Here is a 22,528-nt window from a genome sequence, read left to right as displayed (position 1 = left end):
TTCCACACTATTGGGGCTAAGCTCTTAAAGCTTGAAGACATCAAGCTACACCAATCAAAAGGTATGTCATCTAACTAGTCTTTGTAGTATAGTTACCTCATAGTATGCTAGTTAGGATTAAAGCCTTGAAAAGCTCTTATTTGCATGTATAATAGAGAAAACATAGATCCAAGGTTTATAGGGTTGCATGTACACCATAGGAGTGTTATGTCACACCCCAAAACCAAGAACGGCGGAAACGTTCTGGGGCGGAGGACGTCATGTATAATATCAACAACAATGTAAAGTAGTAAACAAGTAACAACATCATCCATTGCATAAATAAAATAATTATTATACAATTGTATTCTGTCAAATTTTGATAAACACTAAAGCATAAATCAAAATGAAAGATAAGTCTTGAATAAGCTTCATCTTCCTTTCTCCCTGCATCGGTACCTGTCTATGATGACCTGAGGATACAAGTAATTTTGAAAGCGAGTATCAGCTATAAAGCTGGTGAGATCATAAGTATTAATGTGTCTTAATTTGTGAAAACTTATAATTTCTAAAACTTGACATTACTTTGAAAGAAAGCTAGTATAAGTATGAAAATGTGTGTAGCTCAACTGTAAATGTTTGAAAATCCCTAGAAATCCCTATGATTCCTATTAGTAACAAAAGGAGTCTTCTACCAAGACTTAACTGTTCTGTGTGTGTGTCTCTTGTAAGAGTAAGTATTTTTCCAAAGTATAACTATCATTAACCAAAAATATAGTTTGTACAACTTTGTTTAAGTGAGGTTATCACTAAAATATGTACCAGAAAAATTAACGTAGTACTAAACGTAGCTCTAAAAGGACTACTACCGTACTAACTACCTCAGGCCGGATCTTGGGCAAAGGCATTACGTGATAAATTGCGCCATACTATCGACTAGTAACAACGACATAATGAATGGTCGTAATAAAGAAATGACGTTTGGCACCCGCAGACCTGCAGGTCCGGCTGTAGCTAGCAGCAAGGTGTAGGATTGTCAATCCAGCATAGATCTATGCGCAAACTCAACGCTCCCCCTTCAAGAGACTCTGGCCACAACTCAAGTCATGAGGTTTTAAGTCATGCTCCGATTTAAATCACCGTAATCGACGTATTCTCGTATATGTAAATGTAATGTACTATTCTAGCTGTAATGTAATGAACTGATCTACCAAGTATAGCAATGTAATGAACTGTAATGTTCTATGTGTGCTAGCTGTAATGTGTGCTCTCTCTATCTAGCAAGTATAGTAATGTAAACGTTCTAGTATTCTTGTATACGTTCTCGTCCTAGTATAGATGTATATGTAATGTACAGTAATGTTCTAGAAAGTATTGACTCATGAATGAACTGACTCATTGTATGATATCGCGTTCTAGTAATGGTTCTAGTATCTTCTTGAACTACCCATATGGTAGCTTACTAGTAATCTAAGTAGTACGTATGGACGTGGATGTATACCCTTTCTACCCAAGGGCATATGATGAAATGGAAGGACCTTTTATGACTATATATGTACAAATGATATATAACAAATCTTTAAACGACTTTCGGACGAATACCCAATGTCCCACCAGACCACATCTCAAGGCGCGAAAAGGAAATAGGGTGGATAGTCTTCCTAAGTCTTTTAAACATTTCTTATATAACTATACATATAGAGGCATGCAATTTATAATAAAATAAAAGCATAAGTAAGTTTTGTAAAACAATTGAAACATAACTATTAGTTTAAGGAAAGATTGACTTGATGTCAATCTACAAAACTATTTGAAGGCATAGGTATAATATGTGACAACCCGATATTTCAACTCTTTGTAACGACCAAAGTGGGTCAAGTATTGTAACCACTTCTGAGTAATAAAATTTACTTTCATAATAAAATGTACAAATAAGTTCTATTTAATTTCCTTCTATGATTAAATGTCTTTGAACCATGATCGTACGTGAAAAGAACGCCCAAATCCGACTTCATTTAGCGAAGTTATGATTTTTCCAAGTTCGGCTTAACAACAGACAGCTAAAAACTCGAATCGGAAATCGAGCGACTTTTGGCCGGAATGACCTAAATGAGAATCGAAGGTCTCGACAATGGTATTCCAGCGGTAAAAAGTCTGGCAAAAACCGACATCAGATAAAGAAGTTATGAATTTTCAAAGAAATTCCTTAAACACGATGGGTTTTTAATAAATAATAAAAAAATGATTTCGGAATTTGCCGACGGAGTCTAAACGAAAGTTGTAGAGCGTAGTCTCACCTACGCGAGGATATAAAGACCATCGAAAACGGAGTTCGTATGAAGAAGATATGAATTTTTGAAGTCTATTAAATAAATTAATTATTTATTTTAATCAAAATTCGGATATTATCTGAAGGGGAGTCAGCATCCTCATCCGAGGTACGCGCTGCGTACTCCTGTACGCCCTGCGTAACCGAGAGGATTGGCCTCTGATCGTCCACGTCGCACTATCCGAAGAATCCGACCCGTCCGACCCGTCCAAAGCTCCGACCCGTCCGACCCGCCGTCCCATCCGACCCGCGTACCCAGCAACCCGTCCCATCCGAAGCCGAGGCAGTCGAGGCTTCGGTCATGCATGACGTACGCGTACGCGCTGCGTACGAGCGTACGCCCCGCGTACCGAGGCAGACCAGCCTTACTATAAATAGGATGCGAGGGCTTCCAAGAAAAGGGCTCATTTCTCTCCTCTCTCTCACAACCTTGCCTCGTTTTCCGTGTCCGTTCAAACCCGAAGCTCTGGTCTTTTTGGCTCAAGTCCCAAAGGTCGATTTTACTCCCGAGATTCCCGAGAATCCCGAGGAAAATCCGTTTCCCGAGACGAAACTCTGCCCGGTTTTCCATCTCGCTATCTTCAAACTTTCAAAGTGAGTTTCATACCCCTTAATCAACCTTTTTAATTATTCTAAATGTTTTTATATGCTTTCAAGGGGGGGATTACAAGTAAAACACACGAGTATTATGGTGTGTTACATAAAGAAACTCTTTTATATGCTGTTATATATTCAAATCACATGCGATTTATAAACCTTTAAGGAACTTTTATATATATATATATATATATATATATATATATATATATATATATATATATATATATATATATATATATATATATAACATATGTTACAATAGCATTCTATCTTTTAAAATATAAAGTTGTTGTAATGCATGTATAAACTAAACTGTTCTTAGATTATTCTTGTCTATCTTAGACTCTACACCAAAAATCTATGCTTTCATAAACAAGTGATTCTTTTTCTAGGTATTTCTAAACAAACAAGACACACTTTTTGAAAACTATAATAGGTAAAGTTTTACGAACAAATTTCTAACTCTTATGTACTAGAAACATATATTTCAAGAAGTTTACTTTCGTATACAAGAACAAACGTAACATTTTAACAAGTAGATCTGTTTTTATACCACGGTTTTGTGAGACACTAACTTCATGTACGTTCGAGTACACATTTCAAGTCCTGTATTATATACCAGAATCCCTTGGAAGGGGAGCATGGTGTTTGTGTATAGATCTATACGGGCTTGACAACCCGCGCCCTGACTGTTAGCTGCAGTCCACCGTTTGGGGTGACAAACGTCATAACATTCCAACGCCTGAAGAACGTTGTGTATAGGCATTCCGAGTCAATAGTATGGTTATAAAACTCACAAGGGGTATTAAAAATGCATTGATTTACAAGGTTTTCAAACTCATTGGTTATTTTACATTTACATACATTTTGGAAACAAACATTGGTCTTGAGTGAAGGCTACTTTTATACTAGTAGAAAATATAGGATTTTCTAAACACAAACAAACAAAGATAAAACATTTCATTTCATTCAAACATTGTCACTTAAATACTTATGAAATTCACCAGCTTAAATGCTGATCTACTCTTTCAAAATTACTTGTATGTCCCAGGAAATCAGTAATTTCAGGTATTCATTACGCTTTTGATGAAGGGATGCTGCGGCGCCGGTTTAATCTCGTATTTTTGACATCATATTGTAATTGAGTTTTGAACATGTAACTTTTGACAAATGTAAACTTTCAATTATATATATGATGGTTGTATTGCTTTCTTTACTATGTATTCATTTGTTACGTTACCACATGAAGTCATCCGCCCCCGAACGTTTCTGCCGTTCCGGTTTAGGGGTGTGACAGATTGGTATCAGAGCAATGTTTATAGTGAACTAAGTATATCGAACCACATAAGAGATACAAACTATAAATGCTTAAGGGACTAATACTCTCTGACAAAACAAATTTTCTTTTTACACTTAATCAGCATTTCGTTCAACTTAAATTGATAGTTCATTTAAGTACAATTACATGCATACCACAAACTATTTTCAAGTTATACAACTATTCAAGTATTTAGACAAGTTGACACTACGATTGAGACTCGATATATGTAATCAGATTTTGGACAAATATAGCGTGATCAACTATATTTGCCCAAGATTGGACCAACGTATATCGAGGAATGATCGTAGTAAGCAACAAGTCAAACCTTACCAAACCATTACAAGAATCAAACACAAGAATTTAAATACTATAGGAGTATTTGCTATCTAAACTAATTTAACTTACATGTTTTACATGTTCCGACTTTATTCAATTCTTATAACCCTATTTCTCGTACAGTCAAATGGCTGGATTTCACCACCCTGGCGACCCCTACTTTCCCAACCAAGGCAACGGAGGATGGATCGAAGATGATCCCGAAGAGGACGAGGAACCCATAGAAGTGGGTGATGACTCCGGTACCGACTCAGAGTCGGAAGTTATCGATCCACCACCCATTCAACCTCCCGTCTTCGTAAGGAACTTTCAAGGACCGACTCCCGTCTGGGGAAGTCACCTCCACCATTGGAGCCAACAGCAGAACCTACGCCCTCCCTACGGCATGTGCCGAGACTTCTATGATGTCCGCGGCGGAGGTTCGGCTGATCGAGCACTCCCGGTAATGGTGGGTAAGTTAGCCAATCAGTCCTATCAGTCTGGAGTTCAAGCTAGCCGACTCTGGGATATCAATGTGGAAGTGCAGGTTCACACTTCGGACATCCGTAGGCTGGACAAGATGCAAGACAACGCTCAATTCCAAACCGAAGCATTTCAAGCGCAAGTAATTGCAGCCCTCGCTGAACTCAGGGAACAACAAGCCGCTTTCGATAGGCGTCTAATGGAGTCAAAGCAATCAGATGCGGAGTCAAGCTCCAAGCGCAACCTTCGACGCAAGTAGTGCTTGTCAAGGACTCAAATTTTGTTATAGCTTAGGACCTCGGCTAAAAGTCATTAAATTTCTCGAACTTTGTAATCGGAGACCCTTTTAGGGGTCAAATTTTCATGATCGTTGTAGCAACTTTTATATTAATATAAGTGGCACTATTACTACTATGTTAAGTATTTCGTTCGAACCTTGAATGGTCTTTGTGAACCCAAATACTTGTTTCATACCTTCAGTCTTACAAATAACTTTCATTCTTCTATTTTAAGACTCATACTATCATCTGTTGTTGAACTATAGCGATTTAGTTCATGAGACACACACATTTTCTATTCTATGAAATTCTTATCCTTGTCTTTTCAACCTATAGTTGAAGGATGCCTCCGCGTAGGAATCCAAGGCGAAACAACGGTGAGGAAGCACCTATACCACCACCACCTCCACCACCCCAATTTGATGCTGTTATGTTTCAAGCAGCAGTCACCGCAGCGGTAGCAGCTGCCATGTCACAGATCAATAACTCGAGTACTAATGGCTCGGGATCTGGCACACACCTATCCACCCATGGCGAGAGTCATGGACCACCTCGAGAATGCACCTATAAGGACTTCACTAATGCCAAGCCCCGAATGTTTTATGGTACTGGTGGTGTGATGGCCCTGAGGCAGTGGATTGAAAGGACGGAGGCAGTCTTTGAAATCTGCTCCTGTCCCGAGCATAGCAAGGTCAAATTTGCAACTTTCACCCTTCTCGATAAAGCTTTAACTTGGTGGAATGGCCACGTTAAAGTACTTACCCTAATCGTGGCAAACTCCATAAGCTGGGAGAGCTTGAAGGCCATGATGATGAGAGAATACTGCCCACGGGGAGAAATTCAAAAGCTTGAACACGAGCTATGGACTCTCGGAATGGTGGGTACCGACATCGCTACTTATACCAACAGATTCTGTGAGCTGGCAATCCTTTGTCCAGATATGATTGCTCCCGAGAGCAAGAAAATAGAAAGGTACATCTGGGGACTGATGCCCCAAATGCGGTCAAGCGTGTTAGCTTCTAAACCTGACACCTTTGAAAGTGCTAAGGAACTGGCACAATCTTTGATCGACTACGGAGGTCATCAGAACTCAACCACTTCTGCATTAGCACCACAGAAAGGAAACAACAACAACAACAACTACAACAATAACAACAACAACAACAATGGCAGGAAGAGAGCGTGGATTAAAGGGAAGGGTGGGTCTTCCCAAGAATCCGCAAAGAAGCAACTGGTGTCAGTAAATGCTGCCACTGTACCTGCTACAGCCCCTACAAATACCTACCCAACAAAGCCTTATATAGGTAACCTCCCAAAATGCACCAAATGCAATTACCACCACCATGGACCTTGTCGAGATATGCAGTGCGCCAACTGCAGCAGGAAAGGACACACAGCCCGTTTCTGCAAGGAACCCGCAAAGCTGATCACTCAAGTTCCCGGTGCAGGTGTAGGGCAGGCTTGCTACGGTTGTGGCGAGGTAGGCCACTACAAGAGAAACTGTCCTAAGGCAGCAGGCACCAGAGGTGTGGGACGAGTTTTGGCAATAGGCCACGACGAAGCTGTAGCTGACCCAACTATAGTTGCTGGTACGTTCCTTCTCGATAATTCATACGCATGCATATTATTCGATAGTGGAGCGGAGAGAAGCTTCGTGAGTCAAAACTTTATTCATTTACTTAAACCTAAACCTAGCAAGTTAGAAAAATCATTCACTATAGAGATGGCCAATGGAAAAACCGAAAACACTAATTGCATATACATGGGCTGTACGTTAACATTAGACGGCCATTATTTCCCAATCAACCTCATGCCGGTTCAAATTAAAAGTTTCGACGTCATAGTCGGCATGGATTGGTTGAGTCTTCTTCGCGCCGACATCATGTGCTTTGAGAAAGCAGTCCGTCTTAACCTCCCTAACAACAAAAAATTAGTTATCTATGGCGACAAATCTAGTACAAACCTTCGCATCATTTCGTGCATCCAAGCTCGAAAGTGCTTGCGGAAGGATTTTCGAGCATTCCTAGCGCACATCGTCGATACAAGTCAAGAACTAAAGGACATCAAGAACATCTCGGTAGTACGCGACTTTCCCGATATCTTTCCAGAAGAACTACCAGGATTACCACCGCAACGCCAAGTCGAGTTTAGAATCGACTTAATTACAGGAGCTACCCCAGTAGCGAAGTCGCCTTATCGTCTTGCACCAGCAGAGATGCAGGAACTTTCCAGTCAACTTAATGAACTCCTTCACAAAGGATTCATAAGACCAAGTTTCTCACCTTGGGGAGCACCGGTCTTGTTTGTAAAGAAGAAAGACAGATCGTTCCGTATGTGCATCGACTACAGAGAGCGGAACAAACTTACTGTCAAGAACCGCTATCCTCTACCCCATATCGACGACCTATTCGATCAACTTCAAGGGGCAAACTACTTCTCCAAAATAGATCTAAGATCCGGATATCACCAATTACGAGTTCTAGAGGGGGACATTCCAAAGACAGCTTTCCGAACTCGTTATGGACACTACGAATTTGTAGTGATGCCGTTCGGATTAACCAATGCACCAGCAGTATTTATGGACCTAATGAATAGGGTATGTCGCCCTTACTTGGATCAGTTCGTCATCGTCTTTATCGATGATATACTTATCTACTCTCGAAGTGAGGAAGAGCATAGTCGGCACCTACGAAAAGTCCTAGAAACACTGCGAACGGAGAAACTCTATGCGAAGTTCTCTAAATGCGAATTTTGGATTCAAAGAGTCGAATTTTTAGGTCACGTTGTTAGCGAGAAAGGTATACACGTGGACCCCTCCAAAATTAAGGCCATCGAGAACTGGTCGGCACCAAAGACACCTACATAAATTCGTCAATTTCTAGGTCTAGCTGGCTACTATCGCAGATTCATAAAGAACTTTTCGAGCATTGCAAAACCTCTTACTACATTAACCCAGAAAGGTGTGGCCTTTGACTGGGAAGCGAAACAAGAGAAGGCATTCCAGACACTAAAGCAGGCCTTGTGCACTGCACCGATACTATCCCTCCCCGAAGGGATAGAAGACTTCGTAGTGTATTGCGATGCGTCAAATCAAGGACTTGGTTGTGTTCTTATGCAGAGAGGGAAGGTTATAGCTTATGCCTCCCGACAGCTTAAGACACACGAAGTGAACTATACGACACACGATCTCGAGTTGGGAGCAGTGGTATTTGCTCTGAAGATCTGGAGGCACTACTTATACGGAACAAAGAGTACTATTTTCACCGATCACAAGAGCCTTCAACACATTTTCGATCAGAAGGAACTCAACATGCGACAACGACGATGGGTTGAGTTACTGAATGACTACGAATGCGAAATTCGTTATCATCCTGGAAAGGCCAACGTAGTAGCCGACGCCCTCAGTAGAAAGGAATACACTGGTCGGAGGGTCAAATCTCTGACCATGACTATCCATTCCCACTTATCCACACAAATTAAGGAAGCACAAATGGAAGCTTTGCAACCTGAAAATGTGGAAGGTGAATCCCTGTGAGGAATGGAGAAGAATCTAGAAGTCAAGGGTGGCGGAGCCTACTATCTCATGGACCGAATCTGGACCCCAAAACATGGTGGTTTTAGAAACGTAGTCATGACTGAGGCTCACAACTCAAGATATTCCGTTCACCCGGGTTCAGATAAAATGTATCTGGATCTTAAGAAACTGTACTGGTGGCCTAACATGAAAGCAAAAATTGCTACCTTCGTGAGTAAATGTCTTACTTGCCCTAAGGTTAAGGTCGAGTATTAGAAACCGTCAGGACTACTACAACAACCAGAGATACCGGAATGGAAATGGGAGCGGATTACTATGGACTTCATAACCAAATTACCCAAGACGACAAGTGGACTTGATACCATATGGGTCATTGTCGACAGATTGACCAAATCCGCACATTTCCTACCCATCAAGGAGACTGACAAAATGGAGAAGCTTACAAGAACTTACTTAAGGGAAGTAGTGCGACTGCATGGTGTTCCGATATCCATTATCTCCGATCGAGATAATAGATTCACTTCAAGATTCTGGCAGTCACTACAAAGTTCCCTGGGCACTAGGCTAGACATGAGTACAGCCTACCACCCACAGACAGACGGACAAAGTGAGAGAACAATACAAACTTTAGAAGACATGCTGAGAGCCTGCGTGATTGACTTTGGAAAGGCATGGGATATTCATTTACCCCTTGTCGAATTTTCATACAACAATAGTTATCATACAAGCATAAAGGCTGCTCCGTTTGAAGCCCTCTATGGTCGAAAGTGCAGATCCCCTCTGTGTTGGACTGAAGTTGGCGATACCCAGTTAGCTAGAGGAAGAGTTCCCGAAAGCACTCTCACCGGTCCGGAGATCATACGTGAAACAACAGAGAAGATCGTTCAGATTCGAGAACGATTGAAAGCCTCAAGAGACCGACAGAAAAGCTACGCTGACCAAAGGAGGAAACCTTTGGAATTCCAGGTAGGAGACCACGTCTTATTAAAGGTCTCACCGTGGAAGGGTTTAGTACGATTTGGAAAGCGTGGGAAACTAAATCCAAGATACATAGGGCCTTTCGAGATTCTTGCCAGAATCGGCCCTGTGGCTTACAAGCTTAACCTACCGCGCGAACTTAGTAACATCCATCCAACCTTCCACGTCTCAAACTTGAAAAAGTGTCTGTCCGACGAGACTCTTGTTATTCCACTCGACGAGATCGAGATCAACGAGAGCCTCAACTTTGTGGAAGAACCAGTAGAAATCATGGACCGAGAGGTCAAACAAACAAAACAAAGTCGCATACCCATCGTGAAGGTTCGCTGGAACGCCAAGCGGGGACCCGAATACACATGGGAACGCGAAGATCAGATGAAACAAAAGTACCCTCATCTCTTTCATGTTCACTAGTATCTTTACTACTTTAAATTTCGGGACGAAATTCTCTCTAACGGTGGGATGATGTGACAACCCGATATTTCAACTCTTTGTAACGACCAAAGTGGGTCAAGTATTGTAACCACTTCTGAGTAATAAAATTTACTTTCATAATAAAATGTACAAATAAGTTCTATTTAATTTCCTTCTATGATTAAATGTCTATGAACCATGATCGTACGTGAAAAGAACGCCCAAATCCGACTTCATTTAGCGAAGTTATGATTTTTCCAAGTTCGGCTTAGCAACAGACAGCTAAAAATTCGAATCGGAAATCGATCGACTTTTGGCCGGAATGACCTAAACGAGAATCGAAGGTCTCGACAATGGTATTCCAGCGGTAAAAAGTCTGGCGAAAACCGACATCAGATAAAGAAGTTATGAATTTTCAAAGAAATTCCTTAAACACGATGGGTTTTTAATAAATAATAAAAAAATAATTTCGGAATTTGCCGACGGAGTCTAAACGAAAGTTGTAGAGCGTAGTCTCACCTACGCGAGGATATAAAGACCATCGAAAACGGAGTTCGTATGAAGAAGATATGAATTTTTGAAGTTTATTAAATAAATTAATTATTTATTTTAATCAAAATTCGGATATTATCCGAAGGGGAGTCAGCGTCCTCATCCGAGGTACGCGCTGCGTACTCCTGTACGCCCTGCGTAACTGAGAGGATTGGCCTCTGATCGTCCACGTCGCACTATCCGAAGAATCCGACCCGTCCGACCCGTCCGAAGCTCCGACCCGTCCGACCCGCCGTCCCATCCGACCCGCGTACCCAGCAACCCGTCCCATCCGAAGCCGAGGCAGTCGAGGCTTCGGTCATGCATGACGTACGCGTACGCGCTGCGTACGAGCGTACGCCCCGCGTACCGAGGCAGACCAGCCTTACTATAAATAGGATGCGAGGGCTTCCAAGAAAAGGGCTCATTTCTCTCCTCTCTCTCACAACCTTGCCTCGTTTTCCGTGTCCGTTCAAACCCGAAGCTCTGGTCTTTTTGGCTCAAGTCCCAAAGGTCGATTTTACTCCCGAGATTCCCGAGAATCCCGAGGAAAATCCGTTTCCCGAGACGAAACTCTGCCCGGTTTTCCATCTCGCTATCTTCAAACTTTCAAAGTGAGTTTCATACCCCTTAATCAACCTTTTTAATTATTCTAAATGTTTTTATATGCTTTCAAGGGGGGGATTACAAGTAAAACACACGAGTATTATGGTGTGTTACATAAAGAAACTCTTTTATATGCTGTTATATATTCAAATCACATGCGATTTATAAACCTTTAAGGAACTTTTATATATATATATATATATATATATATATATATATATATATATATATATATATATATATATATATATATATATATAACATATGTTACAATAGCATTCTATCTTTTAAAATATAAAGTTGTTGTAATGCATGTATAAACTAAACTGTTCTTAGATTATTCTTGTCTATCTTAGACTCTACACCAAAAATCTATGCTTTCATAAACAAGTGATTCTTTTTCTAGGTATTTCTAAACAAACAAGACACACTTTTTGAAAACTATAATAGGTAAAGTTTTACGAACAGATTTCTAACTCTTATGTACTAGAAACATATATTTCAAGAAGTTTACTTTCGTATACAAGAACAAACGTAACATTTTAACAAGTAGATCTGTTTTTATACCACGGTTTTGTGAGACACTAACTTCATGTACGTTCGAGTACACATTTCAAGTCCTGTATTATATACCAGAATCCCTTGGAAGGGGAGCATGGTGTTTGTGTATAGATCTATACGGGCTTGACAACCCGCGCCCTGACTGTTAGCTGCAGTCCACCGTTTGGGGTGACAAACGTCATAACATTCCAACGCCTGAAGAACGTTGTGTATAGGCATTCCGAGTCAATAGTATGGTTATAAAACTCACAAGGGGTATTAAAAATGCATTGATTTACAAGGTTTTCAAACTCATTGGTTATTTTACATTTACATACATTTTGGAAACAAACATTGGTCTTGAGTGAAGGCTACTTTTATACTAGTAGAAAATATAGGATTTTCTAAACACAAACAAACAAAGATAAAACATTTCATTTCATTCAAACATTGTCACTTAAATACTTATGAAATTCACCAGCTTAAATGCTGATCTACTCTTTCAAAATTACTTGTATGTCCCAGGAAATCAGTAATTTCAGGTATTCATTACGCTTTTGATGAAGGGATGCTGCGGCGCCGGTTTAATCTCGTATTTTTGACATCATATTGTAATTGAGTTTTGAACATGTAACTTTTGACAAATGTAAACTTTCAATTATATATATGATGGTTGTATTGCTTTCTTTACTATGTATTCATTTGTTACGTTACCACATGAAGTCATCCGCCCCCGAACGTTTCTGCCGTTCCGGTTTGGGGGTGTGACATAATAAAACGATATAAGTGCAAGGAAAATTTGTTTGATAAAACACATTTGTAAATAAGTTTGAAATATGATAAACAGAGTAAGAGGTACAGTGTAATAAGTAGCTGGAAATATATAAAATGTTTATAAAAATCATTTGAAGGACACTGCTTGGTAACACGGCTAATGAGTAGCCAAATCTTTTGAATGCTGTATATTAATCACATGTGATTGATGTAATAAGTAATATAATCCTACTTACTAATCACATGTGATTGACATAAAAAGTAGCATGATTCTACTTGTATCCCCCCCCCCATAAAACATTTGAAATAGTTTAAAACATTAGTTAAGGGGTATGAACTCACCTGCAGTATGTGACTGGAATTGAACGGGCTGTTATCGTACGGAAGGATCGGACAAGTGCTTGGTGTCAAGTGAAGACTTAGACACACACAATGATCCTAATTACATATGAAACATATGTATATAAATAATTAGTGATTATAACACTAATTATACAAGTAATAACATTTAAGCGCGAGGACAACACTTTTGGTCAAGTGCTAGGAGGCTAATGGGTTGCAACAAAGGAGTGCAATGCCCCTAATGGAAGTTTAAGGTCAAAAGACCATATTCAATGGAGTTTACGGCCCAGGGGAGTAAGCTCCTGGCCGTAAACTCTCAACCAAACCCTGAAATGGAGTTTAGAAGTACTACAATCTTAGAGGGGAATTGTTTCAAGACTATACAAGTGTTTGGGCACCACATTGACTCCTTTGGGGAGTTTACGGCCCAAAGACCCTTTTCCCTTGGAGTTTACGGCCGTAAACTCCCTTGGGAGGGTTCTTATTGTCCTTTCAAGTCTCTAACATTTCTAGGAACAAGTCTAGGCTTCAATACATGGCTTAAGGAAGGTTTAAGGCACTAAATGGAACCATTTGATGGAGTTTAGGGCCATAGAACTCTTTGGGCCATAAACTCCCTCACACATGAGGTTCTAAGAATTTTAACTAGTCTAAAACTCATCTAGGTACTTGCCCTAAAAGTCTCTTGGCCTAAGGAAGTGTCTAGGGTGCTCTTTGACCCCATTAAAGGAGTTTACGGCCCAAGAAATACTCTTGGCCGTAAACTCTTCAACACTTATGCTTTTCATGTGTTTTCTAGGTCCTAAACACATTAAGGTACTTGCCAAAAATGAAGACTAAGCCTTAGGAAGAGTTTGAAGTGGTTTTTGGCACTAAATCTTGGAGTTTACGGCCTAAGGAGCATCTTCGCCGTAAACTCCCTTCCAAAGTTGGTTTCTAATTGTTTTGTGGGTCTAAATCATGAGTTTAAGGCTTCTAGGTTCTTGTTCTAAGGCTAAAGGAACACTAGGCACTCATTTGTGCCCTTTACTTGGAGTTTACGGCCCAAGAGGTTGTTCCTTGGCCGTAAACTCCTCAAACTACTTGCTTTTGATTTGTTTCTAGTCTCTAATGATCATACACTAAGTCCTTAGTTAGATGCCTAACACGGAAATGGGACTAGGTGGCCTTTAGGCTTGATTTTGGAGTTTACTCCCCAAGAACGCTCTTGGGCGGTAAACTCCCGGATCTTGTGTTTTGGACATGTAAACAATGTTATAAAGCATATAACAAGTATTAAAACACATTTAGGGAAGTAGACTCACAATCTGGGATGAAAACCCGAAGATCCGTGAGAGAGTATTTGGCTTTTCTCTAATTGGAAATCAAATAATGAACCAATTTGGTTCAGAATTCTATTTATAGTCCAGAGATTTTTGGCAGAAAATATTTCTATTCTCGGAATGGATTCTAATGACCTAGAGTAATGGAATTACAGTGTTGCACAAAATCCTAGTGCACCCACTCTCCTAATAACTCCTTAGGTGTAAAACCCTAAAACTGCCAAACTTATTCCAAAAGTTTGAATTTTTACTGAAACTGCTCTACTTGCATTGGATTGATGTGGTTTGATTTGAATGGAAAATTTCGGGTTGTCACATCATCCCCCTGTTAAAGGGAATTTCGTCCCGAAATTAGAATTTAGGCAAGGAAGTATGCACGAATGATCAAGACGTGAGAAGGAAACTTCCTAATCGATTGGTTCTAGCGCACTTAAGTGAAATCGGGCTCTTGGTTGGTATCCCAACGAACCTTCACTAACTGGCGACGGCGTTGCTTCGTCCGCTTGACCTCTCGGTCGAGGGTCACTATGGTTCTGATACGAAGGCAAGGATCTCGACAAGTGGACTTGTTAGAGTCCTAACGGAAAGGTATGGTTTCACGATCAAGATGTGAAGAGTAGAAAGTACGTTACTGAGTTCGCGGAGTAGGTCTAGTTTGTGCGAGGCACAGGACAGATTCTGATAAGAATCTCGGAGGTCCTGTCAAATTTGGATTTAGCTTTTCATGCTTTACGAAGCGTATTAAGCCATTCTCAGAGTGAGTTATCCTAAAGAACTTGGTCACTCACTCGGAATCTCGAAGGTTCCTTTTCCTGCGTAACTTCCCAGTCCAAGGCCACACCTTGCTGGGTCGAAGTCGTACGAGTTTCTGTATCTTGCGAGGAGTTCTGAATGAACTAAGGCGGTAGGTCGGTAAGGCCTAGAATTTGGCGAACGCTGTCGGCTTCTCTGGTGTCGATGAATGCTCAAATGTTTTGGCAAATTGAAAGAGTACTCAAAATTTCTCACATTACTAACAGTGTGTCCTAGAAATTTGACTCTTCAATTTCAGAATTCGTGCCTAGAGAACTTCACGAGAAGTTCCTCTGAAGGAATGTTCCCATGGGCTTTCTTTTTACTACGAGGGTAGATAAGTAAGTCATTTCATGGGGAAATGACGAATTGATCCAAGTAAGAAAGACGTAACCCTATTTATTTAGTTCATGAAAATCATGGGCGTGCTGGTCCTATCCGAAAGGTATCACTACGGACTCGAGGCGTCCGCATCGAATTCGGAAGATAGTCTCCCAGATATCCTTCCCTAACACATCGAACTGGTGATATTCGGATCTCAGGTCCATTCCTGGAAGTAGTTTCTTTCCTTACGTGTGATCAATCATTCCGTCTATGTGAGGCAGAGAGAACAATTTCTATGAAAATCGTGACGGAATCCTCGATATCCGAGGCACATACGATGTGATCCATCGATCTCTGTAAGAATCTGACCGGGGTTCTCTAGGGTGAGAAACCTAGTCTTCTAATTCTATTTCTGTGTAGTTCGCCAAGTTGCTCGTGCTGTTCTTGTACCTCCGTGGGTGTTTAAACTATACGGCGATCTGTTTTCGGGAGTCGTACTGGGTTCTAAGTTTGTTCACATGACGATGTGATTACTCATATACTTAGGCAGTTTCTCCATCCTGAAGTCCATTTTAGAATTCATACAGGGCTTCACGATCACCATTTCGTGTATACGAATCGTATATAATTAAGATTGAAAAGGTAGTCGAATAACTGATTCTTCCTTACCCTCACATCCCAAGGAGGAAAAGAGTTAAGGCGAAATCATTAATTCTAAACCTGTAGAACCTTGATTATATAATACTCTTATGTATACCTTCCTCAATGATAGATCATCCGTATGAATTTCCTGGATTGAACTTGACGTACTGCACGAGTGGTACTTCGAGGATTTCTTTGGAAAGAAAATAACTAAGAGGTACTCCTGGAATGAGCACTTTGGGGATTTCTTTGGAAAGAAAATATCTAAAAGGTACTCCTGGAATGAGTACTTCGGGGTTCTGATATGACGTCTTCGCTGGAAAGGTGATCTAGAAGATAGGGACGTACGTATGAAGTTGTTTTCGCGTCGATAAAATGGAATCTGATTGTATGATAATGTCGGAATCATACAGAAACTTTAAAGACATTAGAATTAAACATAAGACGTTTACAGACAAAACACAACCGTGCAACCATGAACAAGAGTTACAGTACTTTCAGATTTACCACAAGACTATTGCTGCGAAAAAGATATACTACAAAAGACAAGTATACGCAGCACGAGACTCCCTATACAGACAGGATCTCGCAAAAGGTATGACTCTAGTTGCACTAGTTCTAGGTAGTTTATAAGTCTATTACAACGAAACGCCTTAATTACATTAACGTGGTTCCTGAGCAGGCTCTCCTGCAGCTGTGATCCTGAGAATCATCCCATCTGCGCCAGAGTTCTGCGCTATCGGGCAATCTCTCTTGAAGTGCCCTGTCTCACCACATTGGTGGCATGACTGGCTAGTACTAGCTTTGGTGACGGGATTACGGTGCTTAGCTAGTGTTATGTCGATACAAGTGCCTTCCTCGTTACTCCACCTCGAAAATTGCTTCTTGAATCGTTCTGTGCTATAACTCGTCTTGTGCGCAGGGTTAGTCTCGATGAAAGGGACTTGAGTGACAGGTCGTTTCGGTGCTCCACAGTCACGAGCATGATGCCCTATGTTCAGGCAATTGCAACATTGCATCTCATGGCAAGCCCCATGATGATGGAAACTACACTTCTCACACTTCGGGAGTTTTCCCTCATATGACCTGCGCGGTATGGGAACGGCAGGGGTTTCCACTTGCTGTTGTGGTATAGCCAGCTTTTGGGCTCTCTTGCGTTCTTTCCGGGCTTGACGCTTTCGTTTCTTGTTCTCTGCTTTCTGGCTTTGCGAGCCCGGGACTATTACTGTTGGGTGACTTCCTGGATGGATATCACGATTGGGAACTTCATTCCCATCAGCAGTATCGACCGTGTTGTTAGTGCTACGGTGCGCAATGACCGCGGTTACTGCAGCCACGACGGCAGCTGTAAATACCGTTTGAAAGGTAGCGGCTTCCATAGGAAAAGTAGAGGTCTCGTTGCTTGGCTGGTTGTTTTCGGGTGACGACATGATTCTGTAACACGTAAGATAAGGATTTTATGAGCGATTCTGATTGACCCTGATGTACTTAGATTGTTCATGAAAAAGTAAGAGTATGGTCTCGAAAGTTTGACCTACATCCCTATGATGCAGTCCTGGTTAAAGAATGAAAGTATGTTCGCGAAGGTTTGACCTACATCCCTATGATGCAGTCCTAATACAGAATGGAAGTATGTTCGTAGAATGGTCTCAAAACGTTTGTCGTTCGAACTGAGGTATCGTGGGTTGGTGAATAACAAGACCCAACCACTGAAAGAGACTTGGAAATGCCTCTAGAGATAAATCACCATAGTCCAATGACTTGACTAAAGTATGATTCAGATAGACTCCAATGAAAGTAAGATAAAAGTACTTGTATGAAGAATCACACAAAAGTTAGCCGACTGTCAATATCTTTGATATTCACGATGTAAAGATTCAGAAAAATGACCTTGTAAAGGTCTTACATCATATCCGCAGAAGATAGTTCCTGACAGCATAAAGACCTAACTAAAGTACTTACGGAACAAGATAATTTCATAGAAAACACCACATCGGGCATAGACAGAAAAAAACGATTTCTTTTTATAAGGGAAATAAAGTAAAGCGTCTACTACTGGCGACGGTCATCCCTCTGGTGAACTCTTAGTTCAACCAATTGACGTTCCAAGTCAAATAGGTGTCTTTCGAACACCATCTGGCTTACTCGGAGTTCTAAGACTTCGGCTCGTGATTCAGCCAGTGCTTGCAGCAGGGTTTCGTGGTTTCTCTCAAATCTCTCGTGAGCATCCTCTAGAAGAATGGTGTGGAGGGTATGCATTCTAGCATAGGCGACTACTTCTGTAATCTGATGTAGGGCTGTCCTGCCTTGAATCTCATTTCTGGCCTCTCTGCGGACCAAGATTGGCAAGACTATATCTGCTAAGCCCTCATTGCTCAAGTCGTAGAAGCTTCGGTCGCCATCAAATAGCATAAACTGATCTTGTCCTTGGCTCCCTGTTTCCAAGCATTCCACTCACTCAGGGTCGGGCCATGAAAAGCCGGAAGAGGGTTAGGAATTGAAACGGGAGCTGCTCGGGGTAGGTTCCCAACCTCTGGTTTGGGGTTAGTATCATACGAAAAGTCTTCGTCATGGTGATCATTCAAAGGGATAGGATGATCATTCTCTGGTTCTTCTCCAAACCAACCAGCTATGACTTCATTCGGAAGATACTGGTTGTCAAGGGGATGGAGTCCAACTATGATTTCTATGCGAGAATTTAGGGTAAAAGGATAATTATTAGACGAACTATCTAGATAATTATTTAGAAAACCTTCATTAGTTACATCGCTATTTGTGAAGTGCATACCAGCTATGTGTAATCTAAACGGGATAGACCTTCGAATAAGTGACCTTAATTCCTTATTCACACAGAATAGGGGTAAGGCAAAATTATCACAGATTCTGAGTCTATAACATCCTAATTACATGTAGCCTCAGTGTATCCACTTAGCAACTATTCAACTTAATAATGAAGATCCCGTTTTTAATTCTCAAGTATATAGTACTTATACTAACACCAAAATACACCTATAGTATTTTAAATTTATTGTTATGTTCTATTGTTCTCATTGTGGTGGGGTTGGTAAGATTTTAGCATTGTTGCAACCACACACTTAAACTTAGGCACATGCTAGTCAACCCTCGGATAATATAGGTGATCAGGCTATATCTTCCCAGTGTTGACCATATGTCTCTAAGCCCACTTGTGTTGCCCAACAATCGTAATTCTTTTGTACGGTCCTAATGACATTGATTTTAGTATGAATGCAACACGTATACTTACTTAAATATTTTACAATTTAAAGTATAAACTCTTGGTCAGAGTATTTTTTATCCCTTATGTATTTATAGTTAGTATATCTTTTATGGGTTGATATACTTAATTCACTATAAACAATGCTCTGATACCAATCTGTCACACCCTAAAACCAAGAACGGCGGAAACGTTCTGGGGCGGAGGACGTCATGTATAATATCAACAACAATGTAAAGTAGTAAACAAGTAACAACATCATCCATTGCATAAATAAAATAATTATTATACAATTGTATTCTGTCAAATTTTGATAAACACTAAAGCATAAATCAAAATGAAAGATAAGTCTTGAATAAGCTTCATCTTCCTTTCTCCCTGCATCGGTACTTGTCTATGATGACCTGAGGATACAAGTAATTTTGAAAGCGAGTATCAGCTATAAAGCCGGTGAGATCATAAGTATTAATGTGTCTTAATTTGTGAAAACTTATAATTTCTAAAACTTGACATTACTTTGAAAGAAAGCTAGTATAAGTATGAAAATGTTTGTAGCTCAACTGTAAATGTTTGAAAATCCCTAGAAATCCCTATGATTCCTATTAGTAACAAAAGGAGTCTTCTACCAAGACTTAACTGTTCTGTGTGTGTGTGTCTCTTGTAAGAGTAAGTATTTTTCCAAAGTATAACTATCATTAACCAAAAATATAGTTTGTACAACTTTGTTTAAGTGAGGTTATCACTAAAATATGTACCGGAAAAATTAACGTAGTACTAAACGTAGCTCTAAAAGGACTACTACCGTACTAACTACCTCAGGCCGGATCTTGGGCAAAGGCATTACGTGATAAATTGCGCCATACTATCGACTAGTAACAACAACATAATGAATGGTCGTAATAAAGAAATGACGTTTGGCACCTGCAGACCTGCAGGTCCGGCTGTAGCTAGCAGCAAGGTGTAGGATTGTCAATCCAGCATAGATCTATGCGCAAACTCAACGCTCCCCCTTCAAGAGACTCTGGCCACAACTCAAGTCATGAGGTTTTAAGTCATGCTCCGATTTAAATCACCGTAATCGACGTATTCTCGTATATGTAAATGTAATGTACTATTCTAGCTGTAATGTAATGAACTGATCTACCAAGTATAGCAATTTAATGAACCGTAATGTTCTATGTGTGCTAGCTGTAATGTGTGCTCTCTCTATCTAGCAAGTATAGTAATGTAAACATTCTAGTATTCTTGTATACGTTCTCGTCCTAGTATAGATGTATATGTAATGTACAGTAATGTTCTAGAAAGTATTGACTCATGAATGAACTGACTCATTGTATGATATCGCGTTCTAGTAATGGTTCTAGTATCTTCCTGAACTACCCATATGGTAGCTTACTAGTAATCTAAGTAGTACGTATGGACGTGGATGTATACCCTTTCTACCCAAGGGCATATGATGAAATGGAAGGACCTTTTATGACTATATATGTACACATGATATATAACAAATCTTTAAACAACTTTCAGACGAATACCCAATGTCCCACCATACCACATCTCAAGGCGCGAAAAGGAAATAGGGTGGATAGTCTTCCTAAGTCTTTTAAACATTTCTTATATAACTATACATATAGAGGCATGCAATTTATAATAAAATAAAAGCATAAGTAAGTTTTGTAAAACAATTGAAACAGAACTATTAGTTTAAGGAAAGATCAACTTGATGTCAATCTACAAAACTATTTGAAGGCATAGGTATAATAAAACAATATAAGTGCAAGGAACATTTGTTTGATAAAACACATTTGTAAATAAGTTTGAAATATGATAAACAGAGTAAGAGGTACAGTGTAATAAGTAGCTGGAAATATATAAAATGTTTATAAAAATCATTTGAAGGACACTGCTTGGTAACACGGCTAATGAGTAGCCAAATCTTTTGAATGCTGTATATTAATCACATGTGATTGATGTAATAAGTAATATAATCCTACTTACTAATCACATGTGATTGACATAAAAAGTAGCATGATTCTACTTGTATCCCCCCCCATAAAACATTTGAAATAGTTTAAAACATTAGTTAAGGGGTATGAACTCACCTGCAGTATGTGACTGGAATTGAACGGCCTGTTATCGTACGGAAGGATCGGACAAGTGCTTGGTGTCAAGTGAAGACTTAGACACACACAATGATCCTAATTACATATGAAACATATGTATATAAATAGTTAGTGATTATAACACTAATTATACAAGTAATAACATTTAAGCGCGAGGACAACACTTTTGGTCAAGTGCTAGGAGGCTAATGGGTTGCAACAAAGGAATGCAATGCCCCTAATGGAAGTTTAAGGTCAAAAGACCATATTTAATGGAGTTTACGGCCCAGGGGAGTAAGCTCCTGGCCGTAAACTCTCAACCAAACCCTGAAATGGAGTTTAGAAGTACTACAATCTTAGAGGGGAATTGTTTCAAGGCTATACAAGTGTTTGGGCACCACATTGACTCCTTTGGGGAGTTTACGGCCCAAAGACCCTTTTCCCTTGGAGTTTATGGCTGTAAACTCCCTTGGGAGGGTTCTTATTGTCCTTTCAAGTCTCTAACATTTCTAGGAACAAGTCTAGGCTTCAATACATGGCTTAAGGAAGGTTTAAGGCACTAAATGGAACCATTTGATGGAGTTTACAGCCATAGAACTCTTTGGGCCGTAAACTCCCTCACACATGAGGTTCTAAGAATTTTAACTAGTCTAAAACTCATCTAGGTACTTGCCCTAAAAGTCTCTTGGCCTAAGGAAGTGTCTAGGGTGCTCTTTGACCCCATTAAAGGAGTTTACGGCCCAAGAAATACTCTTGGCCGTAAACTCTTCAACACTTATGCTTTTCATGTGTTTTCTAGGTCCTAAACACATTAAGGTACTTGCCAAAAATGAAGACTAAGCCTTAGGAAGAGTTTGAAGTGGTTTTTGGCACTAAATCTTGGAGTTTACGGCCTAAGGAGCATCTTGGCCGTAAACTCCCTTCCAAAGTTGGTTTCTAATTGTTTTGTGGGTCTAAATCATGAGTTTAAGGCTTCTAGGTTCTTGTTCTAAGGCTAAAGGAACACTAGGCACTCATTTGTGCCCTTTACTTGGAGTTTACGGCCCAAGAGGTTGTTCCTTGGCCGTAAACTCCTCAAACTACTTG

The sequence above is a fragment of the Lactuca serriola genome, chromosome 5, assembly GCF_051521515.1.
Source record: "Lactuca serriola cultivar US96UC23 chromosome 5, Lser_US96UC23_V15, whole genome shotgun sequence".
In the NCBI taxonomy this organism is placed as follows: Eukaryota; Viridiplantae; Streptophyta; class Magnoliopsida; order Asterales; family Asteraceae; genus Lactuca; species Lactuca serriola.
This window is presented reverse-complemented; position numbering follows the sequence as displayed.